General features: G+C 36.4%; 1 protein-coding gene across 1 annotated transcript in view; it reads right to left on the reverse strand.

Moving 5' to 3' along the window:
- Positions 1-18,320, reverse strand: part of LOC149551010 (FAD/NAD(P)-binding oxidoreductase family protein) — a 304,663-nt gene that overhangs the window by 186,083 nt on the left and 100,260 nt on the right. The window lies entirely within an intron of this gene.

Below are 18,320 nucleotides of genomic sequence, written 5' to 3' on the forward strand. Positions count from 1 at the left end.
ATTCGTCACATTTCTCATTGTTACTCAGTTGATGTTTAGGGCTTGTTTGTTGTTATTCTCGTAGTTTGCAGAGATTTGGCATTGACCATCACGATCATTCCTCTGATGATGAAGGGGACATAAATTTACACTACAATCTCACCAAAGCCCAGAGATCATATCTCCCATGGAATTATAGCCTACTACCACTAGTTCTCAACTAGGAGCTTCCTTTCTCTAACCATATTTCAGAGTACCAGCTGGCACAAATGTTCAATATGTGATTCCCCTAGTGCAGACGAAGTAGTGAATGTACCATTGGTCATCAACTTTTGCTCCTTTGGTCAAAGAGGCTAATCTTCCTATCATAGATTATATCTATTTTATTGCCCAACATATTTGATATACTTCAATCCTTTAACAAACTTCAAATTTGTGAGAGGCACTTTCCTCCACGATGGTTGCTTGTTTGATGTCATTCAGAATTACGATATGTGGAGGTTGCTAGCCACTTTCCTCGGCACTTTCTACATGATGATTGTGTCTATGTCTCTGTTTATAATGTTGCTAAGGCTAGATTGGGGAATCTTGACCTCTGTGATTGATAGGCATTTCCTAGCAATCACGAATGAAATGGTTGACTGTATTCTCTCTATTGCATATAAAAGGAGGGTATTGTTTGCATTATCTAGGAATGTAAAGAAAATGCTAGAACTGTGATGGGGGGCAAATTGTTGATGTAATATTATAAAGTAAACAAATGATGCATGCCCCTATATTTCGATGTATGACTGCAGGTATCTTCGTAACTTATGTGCTTTATCCACCATTCACATTTAAACAATGTAATATAGACATCAGGATGCCAGGACAAGTTTCTAGGTCGGGGGAACAAATGGCCTCAATTTCGAGACGCTGAGAGGATGGTAGTTTGGGTGGGGGTGCAAGTCGAGTACAGTACACTATATAGAGCTTGAAATGCTAGTTATGAAATGATTTTTCAACATTCAATATGGTAACATAATACCTACCAAATGTAACATTAAAAAATCAAAAATGCAAACGTCCCCACACCGGATTCTTGGAGTACCTAAGTACCTTGATCTTTGCTATTCCGCAACCACGCCACCATTGGGATGGGTTCTTGAGTTTTTATTTGAATTTTGATTTTTTTTAGTGTTACTATTGGGTATGCACTATGTTGGCATGTTCAATGTTCAATGGTTCTAGTTTGTGTTGCTATTTTGTTATGTTCAAGTATTTTAATTTTGTATGTCATGCTGAAACATCATTTCATAACTAACATTTCAAGTTCGATATGTATGGTGTAAAATATCCCTTCCTACCCCGTCATCCCCTCGTTGTAACCCCACCGTCCCAAAAATGAAGCCGATTGCCCCCATGTCCCGAAAACTCGTTTTGACTTCCCATCATCTCGACATACCCCAGCGCTGGTGTTCTACTGCATCTAAATGAACTTCAATGTCTGTTTACATTGGTCAAAACGAAAAACTTGTTCATACATGTCACACTAGAAAACATTAAACAAAAAATAATTAATCGAGACAATACAAATGGCCTTAAGGATAATCTTAATGAAAAGCCTTCATGAGTGATCACAAAAAAGTATTACAAACAAACTTGAACATCGAATTTTGTGTAATGGTGAACTGTATTCGTTAAATAGTTATTACAATATTAACCTCTAACTTTGAAGGATCAATTCTTGAAGTACAAGAGGGATCTACAAGTGCAAAAGTTTTTAATCATCATTGATGGCAAAGGGCCAATGATTGCCTTGTAGAATTTAATGTGTGCTAAATTTAAGGCACCCTAAACAAGTTTCTTTAGACAAGAAAAATTAAATATGATGCACATGGGCTGAAATAAGGATCAAAAAGATGAGAAAAATCTTGTGCAAGAACTAAAAAAGATGTAAAAACTATATTTTTATTCGACCACCCTAATAACCACCCTTTTCCTAAAGGAATAAATTTAATTTACTTTTTAGATAACTGTGCAGTTAATCGTAGGGAAAAAAGAAAGCAAATTGTGTAGTGGGAAAGATATAAACCTCTAGTTTGTACACAAAAAACAATTATCCAATCAATCACAAGCATGATAAAAATCATGCAGGATTACACCCAGGAATTAGAAGGACGGGCCAAGTTAATAGGAATCAACTTGGAACAAGAAGATTTTCTTATCAAGTAACTTGGTGGTATCCACATTCATATCAGAAGAAAAGAACTCACCATTGACCCACAAGCCTTGAATAAACATGTGCCTAAACATATTAAATAGATGGCAAAGAAATATTCCACCCTCTCCAAAGAGGAAATGGTGAGATCTTCTCCTCAATCAAAGTTCCATTAAGCTTTGTGGAGTCAAAACCCTCTCTGATAAAGAGGTGTGAATCATATGGGGATAACAAAACTGTATTAAAAAAAAATGTAGACATGTAATTTTGTGAACAATAATGTAAATTCATGGCAACATCAACTACAATAAAAATCTGGTATTTTACAGCATTTATTATGGCTCTGTTGGATGGATCTACAGGTGGGTAAGTGAGGATCAAATCTATAAGCACAAAAGGGACCATATCGAATCATTGAGTGCCAAAGTGACCCCATCTAGACAAAAGAGAACTTGTGTAATGTCCCCATTTTTGGAAAGTCTCTGCAGTTGATTGAGTCAGTTCACAATAGCGACCCTTGTGTGTTGACAGTGAGATTTCACGGTCTTAGTTCTGGACTTACTATTTTTAGTAAGTCTGATTTGGGCAATTGCCATATTTGGCAATACAGTTGGTGACGTTGGCAATTGGTTATCATCTGCAATGGATGGGGCTATTTATTGCACGAGTTCATATTTATTAATTAATTATTAAGTTTACATTATTATAAGGCATATTTAATGTTATAAAATGATGTTGTGTTGACAAAGCTTCTTAAGTGGAGTTATGTTTCAGAAATTAGGTGTCATTTGGGGATTATAAATATGAGCCCATTGTTAAGGAAAAAGGATTATGTTTCTTCTAAGTTGTAGTTTCAATTCCCTTGCTGAGGTATAAGGGTTAGGTCTGGAGGTTGGAGATTTAGCCGATGCATCAAAATCATTGCTGAGGTATAGTGTTTTTGTCTTATTCTGAACATTGGTTGCATCTCCCTTACTGTAATTTTTGTGGTTAGGGGAATCTGTTGCCACCTGAGTATTCTGGAATTGTGAATGCAGCTTATGATCTGGTGCTGGAGCATTGCCTATTACTTGCATTGGGCAAATTAATGCTGAGGAAGCTGGGTCTCATTATTCTGATATCTACCGTCCATAATTCTGCTGTGGGGAGCTTTTGTATTAGAGCAATTGGTGTTGGGAAATCTGCTACACCTGATGCCAATCTCTCTTCAATTTGGGCACTGTAAATTATTGCCACTGGGAACATTTTTCCCTCCAATATTTTGGTGATTTAATGATGTGCATATAGTATGAAATTACCTGAATTTGACCATGGGTTTGGTCTGCTAATATGATGTTGTGATCTGCATTTTGGACACCTTAACATCACTGTTGTTCAAAGTCTGTTACTGAATACTTTGTAACTACTCTTTGAATGCTGCAACATCTCTGCCTTTCAACGCCCATGCTCACGTGTATTCACTGAAACCCTTCTATGAGCTGTACTTTGACAGGTTCATTTCTTGTATAAATTTATATCATTGCAGCCACTGTTGTTATTGAATAAAAATTCAGAGTTATTCCTGTGTTGAGATTTGTTTATTCTTTTGTTGGGAGAATTACTTTTCAATTCCGAATTTCCTATTAGTGTTCCTTTCTTCATATGCATTTATATCATCAAACTTTAAAAGAAGAAAAAAGAGCAAAGAATATTTAGCAATCCATCAGCTTTGAGAAAAATGACGATTCATAGCCATTTCAGCAGTAATGGAATTTGCTTGCCAAGTGTTTAATGAAATGTCAAACAACCGATTACTAAGAAAATTGGGGGTCTGAAGTTATAACCGGTTGGGGTTAGTACAACTTCAACTGAACCAGCAACTTTTCAGCTTCCAGCTTCAAAAAGGTTTCTCCTTAGACCTCGGGAAACACTACAGCATCCATGAATGTTGCAAATAAATGTGGGAAGTATCCTTTTCCATGGGGAAGTATTGAATTAATTTGTATTGATCAAAGAAAAGAGATTTAGCTGTTCAGTAGTTGTTTAGGTAACTGATACAACTGTGTTTGTTATGAAAAAGAAAGGCTTGCATCCAAGCAACTTGTACATTGCTTTTCTATATTAGTCTAGGCATTTGCCACTGGCGTAATCTGGTTTCCCCTCATTGGGAATTTGCAAGATAAATTTCTGAGTTCTTGTGTGGAATCCATTTTGCTACAACATGTTGTCTTTCTGATTTTCTTAACAACTCCTCTCCAGAGCTGTAATTTAATAATTCAAACACACAGTAGTTTACAATTTTATGGTGCTTAAATTGAATTTATTTCAGAGAATCTACAGATTAATTACAGATCCACCAACTAGACAGGTGTTGTAAAACAATCACCGGGTATCTTGTCACAACGAGTTCAAATGTTGTTCTATCAAGTTTTATATAAAAGAAAGGATATTTAGCTGTTGATTATTGGTTTAGGTAACTGATACAATTGCGTTAGTCATGGATGAGCAACGCTTGCATCCAAGCAACTTATATGTTGCTTTTTTATATTAATCTAGGTATTTTCTGCTGGCATGATCTGGTTTCCCCTCATTGGGAATTTTCAAAATAAATTTATGTGTTCTCATGTGGAATCCATTTTCCTACATGTTGTGTTACTAGTTTCCTCAACAACTCCATCTAACCAACACTGTAATTTTAAAATTCTTACACAACAGTACTTTTCAAGTTACAACATTATGGTTCTTGAATTCTACTTATTTTAGAATCTACAGCTCAATTAAATATCAACCAACAAAACAGTTATCCTACAATAATTCCTGATTATCTTGTCCAAAGGAATTGAAAAGTTGTCCTATTAAGTATAATGCATACTAGCACATGTTAAACCCGCAAGTCATAGTGAATAACAAAACATAGAGGTCCAATGAATAGGTTTACAAAAACAATGGTGTAACAAATTACAAGACCACATACTAGACATCAACTGAAACTATATGTAACACTGAAATACCTCAATAAAGTATTCTGCTCTGCAAACATGATGAAGCTAGCAGTTCATGATTACATATAAATTTTCTCATAAAGATAGATTATATTCTATAAATATGAGTTCAATTCAACATGAAAAATAAAGAATAAAAGTTTATATCATCTGCATGATTTAACTAAAGGCATTCTTCTTGTAACAGCAACGAGTGCAGGCACCCGTGCTCTCTCTCTGTCCTTAGCTTGTTTATTTGTTTATTCGTACTTGGGTGTTCACTCCATCTTCATCAAGCTCTTGGGCTTTGCCTCTATACTTTCCCCTTGCTTCACGTCATTAGGGATTTGTGTGCAATGTTCCAATCCCTCACAATTGAAGACGTGCTTCCCCTATATCCTAATTCTGTCCCTGTCAAGTAGTTGGAGGGTATTGTACAGAAAGTAGGAAGGAAGTGTACAGTGTCTTTAAGTTATCCGTACTATGCAATTCAGTTGGTCGTACGGTGTGTTAGGCTTTGGTCGTACAGTGTTGTATGTTGGTCGTACTATTGGTATGAAGGGTGGTCATACGGTATAGAAGGTAGGCTATACAGTGATGGGAGGGAGGCCATACGGTGATGGGAAGGTGTTCGTACGGTGAGGGGCTATTCCGCAACGTGGTATGTGGGAGCCGTACAATGATGATGTCACACTCTGTACAATGCTAGTTGATGGATCCATGTGGTTGCAAGTAGATGGATCTGTTTGGTGTATGGGCGAAAGGTGACAGAATATGATCACTTTGCCAAAGTAATTTACGCATCCACACAAGAAAGACGAATCGTTACCAATAACAATTATATTGCTAGTGATTGCACATAGAGAAACAACAATAGCACTTCAGATTTACCAAATACAAATAAAAAATAAAATGCCGCTCCGATTTGCCAAATTCGAGCCAGACCATACAAATGGAATAGGGTGAGGGTTGAATCCCACCAAAATCGCAATAGCCAAGTAGGGAAGATCTTTCACTTCCAAAATGGCGACAATAGACAATCTGTTTGATGGATATTTTGCAACTGACAGTTTTGGGTACAAATCCAGTCGCAAAAGAGGATAACCAGCCACAGCGAGTGAGATAGAGTCTCTCCTACCTTAAAGGGAAGGCTCCCCCTTCTCACCATTCCTTGGATCAACTCAAGGTAAGCAAGAAGCTGAGAGATTTTATAAAATGGGTGTTACCAATATCCTTTCTTCTTATCTTTCAAGAAAGAATCCACTTACTCGTGAAGCGAGTAATGGGCAAGGTGAATCTCTAACTACACTTCTATCAAGAGCTGGAAACAGTGATACCGATAAACCTTCACTAACTCAAAGGCTAGCTGAAAATGTACCGGTTTGGCTCTAAGTTCAGTCGTACTTCTATATGGAAAAGCTTAAAAAATTAGGGCACAAAGACTCCTAAAAGTAAAAATAATTTAACTATTTTGCGGATTAAGAAAGAAGTATAAGCTATAGACAAAGCTTCTAGCTATATATTTCCACAATTGCTCCTGGTCAAACCTCTAACTCCAATTGCTTCTTAACTCTTTTATATTCAATTCACAAGATACAATTACCAAGAATATAAGATAACATGAATCAAAGATAACTTACATGAATTATAAACAAAGCTTATAACTCACACAAGTAACAATCTCACTTAATCAAAGTTAAGTCTCAAATGCTCCTTTGTATTCGCTTTATCTCAAAATAGTACTCAGACAAACAAAGTTATGCTGGCACAATTTCTCTAGAGCTCTCTTGCATAAAAATAAAGATGATTTTACAATGAGAGGACACTCCTTTATATAGGTACAAGAGTTGAAAAAAAGGTGGAGGAAAAAGTGAAAGCAACTCAACCAACCTTGAACTAGTCTAACTAAAAAAGAAATTATAGGGCTACATGCAACTCACACTACAAATTTTCAAGTACATGTAATTACATCTTTTCATGTAATGCATTCTCTTAGACCTACAAATAGAAATAAAAATAAAAACAACAATCTTAAAGATTGTTTCTCGGTGCCTCGAATTTGACGATGATATCACGCACTGAGGAAAGATCAACAATTTCCATGGTCTTTGACATGGCTTCAATACTTACTGCATCTGCATATGCTAAATGTACAACCTTGGAATTTGTTGCCAGAGAATCCACCAAGAGTTTTGTCGAGGATTTATACAGGACTAACTTGTTCATTGTGTGTCTCAGCATTAATCCTGATTGTATATTTCAAGCTTAATCTATGAACTACAATAAGATTACCGGATTCATCAATAACCTAGCATCCCATTTGTTTCAAATCACAAGTAACACCTATTTCAACTGCTTGAAAATCTGCTTGAAATTTCAGTGACAGAGACAGCAGATTTATGAGCCACTTTTGGCAGGAGTTGTTCAGGTTATGTGGAACAGAGCTCACTCCGAGTACCGGCTACCACCCCCAAACTGATGGGCAGACAGAGATAGTGAACAAATGGGTTGAGGGGTACCTTCGAAACTACATTGCAGGAGAGCAGAAGGCTTGGGTGAAGTGGCTACATCTAGGGGAGTACTGCTATAATACCTCTTACCATATGTCTATTCAAATGTCCCCTTTTATGGCACTGTACGAGTATGATGCTCCTAATTTTTTGGATTTGTTATTTGGGGACAGCAGGGTGCCTAAGGCCAAGGATACTTTGCAGGAGTGTCAGGACATTATGCGATCCTTGAAGGAAAATTTGCAAAAAGCACAAAATCAGCAGAAGCAATATGCTGATCAGCACAGGGTTGAGAGGTCTTTTGAAGTGGGAGATATGGTGTACCTCATGTTACAACCGTATAGACAGTCCTCTCTCAAGAAGAGTGGAGCAGAGAAATTGAAACCACGCTACTATGGACCGTTCAAAGTAATCAGGAGAGTGGGCGAAGTAGCTTATGAGTTGGAGTTGCCTGCAGACAGTAAAGTGCATAATGTGTTCCATGTGCCACGCCTTAAGAAGGCATTGGGTCACAATGTGGTGCCTTCAGTAGTATTGCCACCTCTTGATGATGAGGGAAAGCTTATCTTGGTTCCCGAGGCCATACTTGACTCCAAGGGGAGGGTGCTTCGCAGGAGGACTATCAGGGAGTATCTAGTGAAGTGGAGGAACCTACCTGTCGAGGATGCTACTTGGGAAAATGAGCAGATATTGCAGCATCCAGAGCTGAAATTGCTTGAGGACAAGCAATTTTGGGAAGGGCGGACTGTAATGTCCACTTTCTAGCATTCATAGCATGATGTTGTCGTTAGCCTATTTCCCCACAGTCCCGTAGGCTAACTAGGACATTAAAGGGGTTTAGAGGCCATTTGGCCCAGACAGTTTCAGTTGCAGATCTTTCTGAGGGGTTCTGAGGTAACTTTGGGCATACTTACTATTTATAGTAAGTCATCTTGAACATGGCCGGACATTCAGTCACAGTGGTATGTCAATGGTAATTGTTTAAAATCGACAGGAAAACTTATTTATCATTGATAAGATTTGTTATGCATTGATAAAGCCATTTTATAAAGTTAAATTTATATATTTAACTTTATTAATGCATAGACTATAGTTTGTGGGAAATATTTAAATTAAAAGAGTTCTCTTTATTTTTATAACACATTGGAGACATAAGGTACATAAAGGGAGTTATGTTTTATCCCACATTGAGAAAACGAAGGATTAAGCTCTTGTGAGAACACTATAAAAGAAATGGAAGAGCTTTTTTTTATGTATGTTTGGATGAAGATTAATGTTATGTTGTTGGATATCTGATTATCGGGCTTGGAGGACGGAATCCCTCTTTGCTAGCATTCTCTTCGTTGTTGGAAGACACGATCAGGAGGATCAATGGTGTTTTCACTTCAGGAAATACACTGGGTTTCATTTGGGGCGTTCGCATAAAGAAATTTACAAGGGTTTGAGGTGCAGATCTGAAGTTAGTTATTGCTATAGTGCCGCATGAAAAGTATCTTGCTACAGTCGGCATGAACAGTATTTTGCTACAGTACAGCGTGAATAGTGTTGGTATCAAGTTTACTTGTTTTTCCAGCTGATTAGAAGTTTGGAAGGCTGCCGACTACATCTGCAAAATACTACGGCAACTAATTCCAGGTTTCTTCTGTCAAATTTTAATACTTTGCATAATAATTGTTGAATACAAGTCTGAATAGTTGTTGCAGGCTTTAAGGCAGACGTAAGTGCACATCTACATTTAAAAATCACCCTTTATCAGCAGATTGAAAGAGTTTTCAGATTTTTCATATATTGTTGAATGTGTGCCAAGTGTTTGTGAAAATGTTATGATGTGTATTATGCATTTTAATGTCACTTCATAGTTGTTCGTAAATCTACTCATTGGAAAGCAATTTATTGAGGAAATCAGCTTTATGAGTTTGCATACAAAGTGTTTGACAATATTCCTTAAGTTAAATTTCTGCAAGTCAAAGTTCAAATCAGGGGAGGATATTACAGTCCACCAAGGGCTCAGCAACTTCAACAAATTTGGTTTTATCTAAATCAACCAAAATCCTTGAAACAATCTTACCTTTCAAAGATTTGGATTTGGTCTTCTTGACAGGGAGATTATCTGGAGAGACAACCACTTTTCTTCTTTTTGTTGTTATTTTGTTCAACCATGCAGGCAAGCTGAAACTTTCATCCACGGAAGCAGGTACAATGGAGACCATTGGCATTGATCCAAATTGTTTTTTTGTCGTGACTGAGCAAGATCCAGTATGCACAGCTAAAGGCATAGGAGCATGCTGAAACGACTCCGTCATGAAAAGCTCAAAAACCGTCAAAGATGTATCAAGTTGGAAAACTTGACCACTTGTAAGAGTTGGAAAATCCTCAAACACATTTGCCAAATGCTCATATTGTTTATTTGCAGGAATGAGAGGAGCAGTAGGAGAAATAGGACGAGCCATTGTATTAACTTCCGAGACTGGAATAGAAGTGGAAACAGTGGAGGATGAATCCACATCGTCATCTACCTCATCCAGAGAAGGTGCTTCATGTATGGATGGTGCATGAGTTTGTGCAGGCCTTGGGGGAGATATAATCATGATTTCCCCTTCTTCGTTTGTATCTTATTTATCCATTTTGTCTCCAGTTCCCTCTCTGATTCTTCCTCTAATTCTTCAACTGGTTCAGAGATCTGACATGACTTAGACCCTTTTCCACCCTTCAATTTGAATTTGAGAGAACCCTTAGCATCAGAAGATGAGGCACCATCTTTCCCTATAATCTCTAGTTGTGACTTCCTACCAGGAAGGCCAAAGCTTCCACAATCCAAGCCCAGCTTAGGATAACTCTTTTAAGGCCTTTATTTTTCAATCATTTGTTGGTGTTTACCAAGATGGATTGAAATCTATCCATGATAGATGTACCTTCCTTCTGTTGCCACTAAATAGGAAAAGGGTACTTGTTGTCAAAGTCAACTTGATGAAACTCTGGATCTAGGATGTTGACGTCATCTTCAACTTGTAGGGTTAATCTATTGTAGCCCATCTTCATGATATCCAACTCTATTCTCATATCAATCTAAATGTCCTCGATGCGATAAACATGCATGTAAGCTCTTTTCATTTGAGAATTCATCTCTCGGTAATCAAAGTCAAATTTGGCTTTGAACTTCTTCAAGGTGATCACCTGCAACTCTACTCCCATTTCTTTTCTTTGGGCACAGAATTGATTGAATAGTTACCAATCGCCAAGGGTTTGGCTAAAGTAATACCGAAACCAGGCCTATGCATAGCATGTTGATCACTCTACACGTCCATAAGCTGTCTAGCTAACTCCCTCAAGATGATTCTATCTGTAGCATACCTTGGTAAGGTATACAGTTCGCCTTTAAAATACCCAACTCTTAAGTATGTAAAAGTTGGAAACTAAATGAAAATATAACCATATTGATTCACCTTCTCCCATGTTGTATCAAATACCCTCTTGATCGATAACTATCTATCGAATAAGCATCGGAAATGCCTAAAGAAGGCATCTTGGACTTTTCTATAATGAAATTTATTATTAGCCAGAGTGATTTGGTCATAGTAATCTCAAACTAGAATCTGAAGACGGTCTACTTTTGTCAAGAGCCCACAGAAAGATCCCATGGTAGCAGTAATGTAGACAAGGTAGGTGTTCATGTAAAAGGGCGTTGAGGTTCTTACATTGAGCAACTACTGGCAAAGTGCAGTGCTAATCAACTCTCCCCAAAAGATTTGTTCTTTGTTTTCCATGATTTGGAAGATGAACTTGTACATCCACGGCTCGAAATCAATAGAATCTTTGAGACCACAAACTCTACTGAGACTGATGATGAGATCTTTGTACTCTTGTTTGATATTAGACTGATGAACAGTCTTTGGCCAACTTGAGAAGTTGTTCCTTTTATTGTCTAATCACTATTGGTTGACATATTTCGGATAATCACCTTTCTTCTCATTTCAACATGCCAAAGATGATTCCTTGGTTAGATCTGCACATTTTGCTTTATGTGGTACGTTGAAGATCTGTTCAATGACTTCTGGATCAAGGCTAATGACAACCTTACCATCAACGTCCTTGATAGTCTTTGATTTTGGACTAAAGTGTCTTGCACACTCAAGAACAAAATCAGGTTCCATGGCTTCCGTGGGAAATGCAAACACCAAGTGAATATTAGTTCTTTTGATGCGCTTCATCTCGTGGCCAACAGAATTTTCAACTCTCCGCAAAAAATCAGCCACATCTACATGACTGATCATTGTGTCCATTACATTATAAAGAATAGATGCAACCAATGATGGAGTTGCATCAGCCAACTCTTCATCATATTGATATTTCATTTTGCCTTTGGATTTTAATGATGAAGGCATCTCTTGCGTTTGTGCTACAACACAAAAATCCCAAAGCATAAACACATCATCAAAAAAAATCGCCATACAAGTTGATTTACAATCAGCAACAAGATTCAGAAATGGATTGGAGACTTTCTAGATCCGATGAAATCATCTCAAAAGGAAAGCATATGCATATGCAATGAATGAAGATGAAATGTGAATGGAATGCGGAATGAAGTGTTATGAAGATGGAAAGTGGAAGATGAAATGAAATGAAATGAAAATGTGTGAAGGTGGAATGCATGGAAATGCGTGCAAATCAAGATTGTTGATTTTCAAACGTAACTTAGGATTTTCAAGACATTATTGCATGAAAATGACATGTAAGTGCAACATTTAACGAGAGATGAAAAGTAAGATGAGATGCGAATGCGGATGGAGGATGCACTTTACATGCAAGGACCGATGGAGGATGAGGTGCGAAGCATGGAAAGATGCGGAAGCATGTATTTGCTAGTGAAGGCTCGAATGCATATGAAGAGATGGAGATGAAAAATGAAAGAGGGATAATGAACTTTATAGTCATCTTTAGTTAAAAGGTGAAGTCAAAGTACATGAAAATGACATTTTTTGACTTTTCAAAAAGTGACTTTAAGTCCAAAACGAGGTTTTGAAATGCAATTACACGTAAGGTTTTTCGTGTCATCATGTCATGCGAATGAATATGGGAAGTGAGATGAGTGAAAATGGAAGCGGAAAATGGGATTACATGCATTTGCGAATGGTGAATGAGATGGAAAAAATGTAATTGCATTTGTGACATGAGATGTGAAGTGTTGTGACATGGAAGATGGAAGTGAAACATGATGTTTTCGCATGAAGTGAAACAACAAGTTCTTGGGAAAGAACTTGTAACTTCTCCAAAGTGGAGAAAACTGGAAAGCAAGCACACAACACAAAAACTCAAACAAAAAACATATCTTTGGAAAGTGACTCAAACATGTCAAGATGCAAAGCACTTCAACACAACAATTCGAATTTGGAGTTTGGGAAAAAACCAAAAACATAAAAATGAACAATTTCTTCATTTTCAAAGGAAAAATCCACTTTCCATGGTATTGATTTCAACAAGTGGCAATCATCAAGCAATAATGTGCATAAAATCAGCAAGATAAGCAGAAATTAAATAGCAAGAAAGAATAAGTCCACTTATATGAAGATCAAGTGCCAAAAATGGTGGAAAAAGATGCTCCTACATTGAAAATTTCTTCAAAAAACACTTGGACTCTTTCACCCTTTGCAAATTGGAAAGGGAGAAGGCAGCAAACAAGGCATTTTAGGTGGAAGATGTCAAAACGTGCCCTATTCTTCATCCAAGATCCAACCTTTTTCGATTGCATGCATATGGGATGTTTTTAATAAACACATTTTTGTCCAAGGGACATGATCAAAACGTTTTGGTCATTAAACACCAAAACATCTACCAAAATGCAATGCAATCTCCAAAATATACCAAATCGATTCCTTCTTGAACAAAAACGTGGGCCAAAAATGGATATATTTGGAGTTTTCACCAAAAACATGCACTAGGATAGAGCTTAGAAAAACACCTTTTAGCAAGATGAATCCATTTTTTATGTTAGAAAATCCATTGCCAAGAAAAAACGACCCTATTGGAAAAGATCTCATGGAAAACCATCAAGTAAATCTCTCATAATCTCCAAAATCGAGTTCTTGAAGGCCCATTACATGTGTTCTTCCAAAATCAGACTTTTCAAAAATATGCACTTGGTTAGCATTGGACCTTTAATGATGGAATGCATATTTTAAAAACTCCCCATAAGGCAAATCACACCTTTTGGGAGGCATGACACATTTTAAAATATGCACTTGGTTAAAATCGGAGCTTTTGGGGAGGAATGCATATTTTAAGTTAAAGCTCATGTTTTTTATGCAATAACACATTTTTAGTGAAAGCTCACACTTCTAGTGTAATGACACCAAAAAGGTCCACTTTTGATAGTCTTATGTTTCTAAAATGAACTTTTTATGCAATGACATGTAAAATCCATCAAAATGACATGTAAAATGTCCACTTTTGATAGGTTTTACATGTAATAGCATATAAAATGTCCACTTTTGATAACTTAAAGTCATTTAATAAACATATATCAATTTAATTTCATTAAAATGCTACTTTAATGGGACATAAACCATAATTATATATCATATAAAAAATATAATACATAAATATCATTTAAAAAGTAACATTTAAATGAGCATTTGATTTAAATATCAAAAATTAAAATGAAACTATATAGTTTATATAGTCACTTTAAGTGAAAAATCAAAAAGTAACTCAACTTAAAATTATAACATAAGATGCACTATTGTTACTTTAAGTGAAAATTTAAATGATAAAGTAACTTAAAAACATAACATAAAATGAATTTAAATTATATTTTTCAAAAAATGAATGTCAAATTAAAAATATAACATGACATTTTTAATCCGTGTTGTTGCATAAAAAAGGTACACTTTTGAGGCACTAAAATGACAATATCTCTTGACTAACAACTTCGATTACGCTCTAGATTAGACCAAATCAAAGGGAACCGAAAGCCATTACTTAAGCAAGACCAAAGGACTAAAAACCAACAAACACAAACTCAAAAGCAAAGAAAATGACGATGAAGACCTCAAAAGTCAAGCAAAGACTCGACAAAAAGCAAAACAAAAAGACTTGACAAAAACCTTCAAGAAAACAATTTGATATACGAATTGGAGTCAATTGATCGATCAACATTAAACAATTGAATATCAAATTCAAACTTAAAGAGATGCGAAACTAACGTGAAAAAGTTCTATGTTGTTACCAACATTTTGTGGTGACAAAATGCAGGACAGCAGAATCCCAACGGAAATTCACAGTACAAAGAGTAATAAACCATATCACATACCAACTACTACATACATCTCGTGCTCAAATACCCTTTGGAGAAACTTTCTGACGGTTTACAAAGATAGCCAGCGGTCACACCTATCTACAAAAACTATTAAATAAAAATGGTTCCAAGATATACTAAATCAATCGGAACCACAAATACAAATATTATTAACTTGGGCCCCATATTAATTAATTAAAGTAACTAATCAAAGGTCCTTTTGTTATATTATTTAAATTATAGGACGAGTTAATTAATTAATTTAATTTAATTATTACATTAAAATTTGGGGACGCGACATTGTGCTTTTGTTTCCTAGCTCAACTTCCTAGTTTTCTCAGATGAACTTGTTTATTCCTTCCTACCTCCTTCGAGCAATTGGGTCTCTCATGCAGCGCAACTCAGACGAGCTTGTCTCTCCCACCGTGTCTAGCATTCTGTTTTCGTTTCTGCTGCATTGTTGTTCTTCGGGCTTTGCCACATTTGCACTTATCTCTTGCAGAGGGTGCTCCCTCTATTGCTCTTGGCTTTGCTTGGTTCATTGTGTGGTTGTCATGTGCACGAGACTAGTCGTTTCTACTACTTGGGACTAGTTTATATTTACTTCTTTCCATCTATCATGGTTAACCTGTATCTCCCATGGAGGTTTGTGCTTGTTTTGATTGCTTGTATTGCTTGGTAGAGTTCTTTTTTTCTCCCACCACAGCCTAGCTTAACTCTGGTCTTCCCCGCCAACAACTCCACTTGGTTTTGTGGTCCGTTACTAGGACTATTTGCAGATTGTGCTCCCTTGCAATGGAGCCTACCCTCGGAAACTTCCAATTGGCTTCTGTTTCAACTCCACTTACGTATCAGCGCATGTTGGAGCTAGTGGTTAAGTTGGAATCATGAAACCAATCTCTGAAGGATACAATGCATTATCTTTCTGGGATTCTTACAAAACTTAAAGAACAAACTAACTCCAACTTCCAACGAGTGATTCTCCTCTTGCTAAGTGTTACTTTGTTTCTAGGGAGTAAACCTTCAAATATGTAGAGTCTTATCTTAATTCATTTCTAAGCATTACAACATTCATTAAAGATCCTCTTGATCCAATCTTGACAGAATGTTCTTAATCTCAACACTTGCTAATAATGTCTATGGTGCATTGACCCTTACTATGAACATTCATGCTTTGGATACTCAAAGATGATGTCTCTATTCCTGGCACTCACTAAGAAACCATATACTAGGATATATGAAAACATAAAGCATGCACAAAATATATATAATCAGTGTATGAAGACATGATGTAGACACGAAGTATACACATTGATGCATGAAGACACGATGCAGACACAATGCATAAACATGTTAAAAATCTTTGGTAGATTTCTTCCTCTAATTATCATTTTCGTGCTACTAGTGTTAGTGGTGACTAACTCCTTGACAAATAAACCTGCATCATATGTTAGTACTCCAAAACCATGATAAGAACATTATTTAATATTGTAAGTCATTTACTTATAACATCCTAATTCCCAATTTAAGCCCTTCTTAAGGATAAGTTGTGATCAGATGCTTAGATCCTAGGGGAGTGCTTCCTGGGGTTCTAATTAATAGAACAGCTCTCCACTAAGCACCATCTTCTCACGATGCTTCTCTTTAAGACCTTATGGATAATCAATCTTGATATATCCATCCTTCCTAGGAGGTAGTTCTTCCTCGTCCTAGGCCTTATGGATACCAACTCTGGGTGTATCCATCCTTACATATGCATGTGATTTTCCTTAACAATATGTACTGTCCTTTAGAGAATACTTGATTCCCTACGTCACTTCCTTAGGAGTATTCAATTATAGAATATCTTGTGAAGTCCTTAAGAAAGGTTATCTCTACCTTAATTCCTTATGCATTATTTTCCTCTTATTAGTGGCTATTTGGAGTAGTCTATTTCTTCTTTCTCCATATCTCAAGAGATTCAATATTCCAAAAGAATTTATCCTTAATTGTAAGAAATCACAAAATTAGTGATTGGTCTTACATATTTTTAACTAGTATTCTTGTTGTGTCCTTTTCAATTCCATCTAAACATTGTTGAATTATTGATTCCTCTTACTTGAATCCTTCACCTAACTACTCATTGCTACTGATGTTCTATCTTTGTATATGCCGACAGCTACATGTTATGTCTTCTTTGATCTCTTCTTCCACATCTTCTATTTCAATTAAGTGTTCTTGTAACACCAATTGTAATGAGTTCTTGGATCTGGAAGATTGATATGTTTGACTTAATCCCCTTATGATGGAAGAGTTATATATAACTCCTATTGACATGTTCATGGATTATAGGCACCAATGACAGTAAATGATTTATAGATGACAATCTCATATAATATGTTATCATCCTCTTTTTTTTCTTTTTCTTTTTTCAAACCATTACTTTGAATAGAAGGTTTCTCTGCATCACCTTATGTTATACCGGCATATGTCAAAGCATCAGATCCCTCACATGAATATAATCTTGATCAAACTTCATATTATGTAATTGTTGTTGGGTGTGTCGAACTGAAATGTTTATACCGATGCAAGTGTTGTTGGACTCGCCGAGCATATTCTTAAGCTATGGGTGGAAGATGTTGTGGTTGTTGTGGATGATTATATAAATTGGAAATTTCCTCATATTCATTAGAGGTTCCTTTCGTGAAGATCTGATGTTGTATGTGATCTGTTTATAATCATATCAAATGTTGAGTGTATATCTTTTTTTCTCATTCTTTTCTCTGATGATAATTTTTGTTCTTATATGCTGATCATTATTTAAGATTCACCCTACAGGATGGCAAGATCATGCTCTGATACCACTGTAACGTTCCCACTTGGCTCTCCTGACTATTCACCATCATGTCAATTGTGACACACTTCTTCCTATTAAACCTTTTTTTTTCAATGCAAGTTCAAAAGAATTTAATCCCACTTCTAGTCATGATGAAAAGGCCTATATAAGGGCACCTATTAACTGGAAAGCAAAAATGTTGATGGCACAAATTAGAACTAGTTCACATCAGCTGCGATGTGAAACTGGTAGATGGCAAGTTCCAAAGGAAGAGTGGGCAGACAGAACATGTTTATTCTGCAATATGGGAACAGTGGAGACAGAGCAACACTTTGTCATGGAATGCTTGGCTTACAACGACATCAAATTTGATTATACAAAAATTTTGCAGAACAAGGACTTCAACTATTTATTTGAGGAAGATCAAGTGAAGAGAACAGCGGAGTTGATTATCAAAATTCAGAGAAGAAGAGACAAGTTAACTAAAACTTTGCAACTGACTAGTTTGGCTCCTGACTCGGGAGGGCGATTGCATGGGTCCCATAGACTACTTTAGTCTCGTGGA

The sequence above is a fragment of the Cupressus sempervirens genome, chromosome 6 (assembly GCF_028749045.1).
Source record: "Cupressus sempervirens isolate cs-2001-9-10 chromosome 6, ASM2874904v1, whole genome shotgun sequence".
Taxonomy (NCBI): domain Eukaryota; kingdom Viridiplantae; phylum Streptophyta; class Pinopsida; order Cupressales; family Cupressaceae; genus Cupressus; species Cupressus sempervirens.